This window comes from Arachis duranensis, chromosome 4 (assembly GCF_000817695.3).
Source record: "Arachis duranensis cultivar V14167 chromosome 4, aradu.V14167.gnm2.J7QH, whole genome shotgun sequence".
Taxonomy (NCBI): Eukaryota; Viridiplantae; Streptophyta; class Magnoliopsida; order Fabales; family Fabaceae; genus Arachis; species Arachis duranensis.
In genome coordinates this window covers 94,490,957-94,493,189 of record NC_029775.3, presented here as the reverse complement: position 1 = coordinate 94,493,189, position 2,233 = coordinate 94,490,957, and positions in this window count along the sequence as shown.

Sequence of the window (2,233 nt, the reverse complement as noted above, 5' to 3'; positions counted from 1 at the left end):
TTCAGCAACATTTAAAAACTTTCCATTACTATAATAGAAAGAATTATATTTTATACTCATTATTCAAAAAGATTAAAATATAATAGAATTAGTTAAATAAATGTGTAATAGTATATATAAAACATAACAAAACTCATATATATATTAAAAAAGGATAAATTATCAAAAATTCATTCATATAATTTTGTCACTAACAAAAATGTATTCGAATTTTGTTATAAAAAAAATACTCTCAAATTATTTAAATACGTAACAATATAAAAAAATATTATTTTTTTTATAAGTGGCAAATAACTTTTTGTATTTGACAAATTGCTTATATGCATTTGATCCAAAATTTATAGAAATATTTAGATAATTATTTAAAAAATACACAAAAAAACAAATAAAAATTTGATCTCTATATATATTTTTTATTTTTTAAAAATATTATTGATTGTTGATAAAAAATCACAAAAATATATACTTAATAAAAAATTATCAAATTTTAAGAATAAAAATATCTTATTTTTTAATTATTTTTGCAAAAAAACTAATCAAAATTTAATTTTTAAAATATTTTTTGAAAATACATATTTAATATTGGGTGTTTTTGTCACGTTTTTAAATTATTTGAGAATATTTTTGTTGATAACAAAATTTAAATATATTTTTGTGAATAATAAAAATTTTCGGATATATTTTTAATAGTTTATCTATTAAAAAATGTGAGTGAGTTCTATGGAGATGAAGAAAGAGTAAAAGATGCCTCAAGATGAATATGATAAGCCAAAAAAAAAAAGTTGGTTATAAAAAAAAGTTAACATACTGATTAGGTTAATCACCTTTTTGATAAAATTATAAAAAAACCAAAAAATCTGCTAATTATTTATTATTTCTAATAGTAGATAATTTGTAAGAAGCATTGCACTTTCTATTTTTTCTAGAATAAATTAACATTCACCAAAATTAAGATCATACCTTTTTCTATTTAGTCATGTTTTAAATTTGATAGCACTTTTTATCTCATTATTTTTTAAATTAAAAATATTATCAAATAATAGAAAATTATAACTTTAATTTTATCAACACGTTTTAAATATTATAAAAATTTTGTATATTATAATAACGATCACAGTAACATTCATCTAATACTATTCCTTGTGTTTGCTATTTCTTTCGATGTTTCCTTTATTCAATATTTCTGTTTAACAAGGAAACATAAAGACCCACCGAAAGAATTATTAAGATCATTAATTGAAGAATTTTTGACATGTTGATGGGATGAGAATTGAGAATTTGAGATGACACTCATCTATTTGGCATGTTTTTGAAAATGAGTGGATAATGACAATGACGCAATCCACTCAAAATATATTTGACAGTGACACACACCACTGCTTGACGAAGCAGCACCTACTCTCTCGTCCTTTACTGCATTATTTGGCCCACTTCCTCCTTCTTCTTTTATTTTCTTTTTTATTTTTTAAGAGAGATTGACCCACTCCCTCTTTGACATGTGTTTCTTAAACAACACATTATCCATGACCAAAAATGTAGAACACATTATCTGTCCCAAAAAAAATAAACAATAGATTATAATTGAAGTATCTCGTTTGTACCAAAAAAAAATAATATCTCGTTCTCTAACAAATTTTGAAGGAATAAATTAACTTTTATTAAAATATTTTGATAAATCAGTATTTAATTTTTTTTAAATATTAAATAGATTTTTTAACAAAATAAAAGGACAAATTAATTCATAAAAAATCAAAATTGACATTTCTTTTTTTTTTTTTGGGAAAAGAATTTTACCTATAAGGAACTATTCCAGCCCAAGTTTTTTAGCATTTCTTAGTACCCAAAGAAAATTTAGTATATCCTAGAGTTGCTTGATGTTGATAGAAAACAAAGAAAATATAATAGAAATAGAAAGCATTGGCTGTAAAATAATGTGATGTAAAAACAGAAAAAATAAAGAGGGAATATCTTCATAAAATCAGGTCTCCTAACTTTCTTGTTGATCAAGTGTTCCAATTCTCAAAGTTTCAAAACTGAAATTTGCCCAATGTAGGTAACCAGCTCACAATGAAAAACTAATTAAATTATCTTGAGAAAATGATGTTCTTTTTTTTAAATGTAAAATGTTAAATCATATTTTTTATTTGTAAAATATACGTTCTCTTTTTTCTCGTAAAATTAAAATAACACATTTATTAGTCTCATTTTAATCAAAATATTGTTTAATGATTAT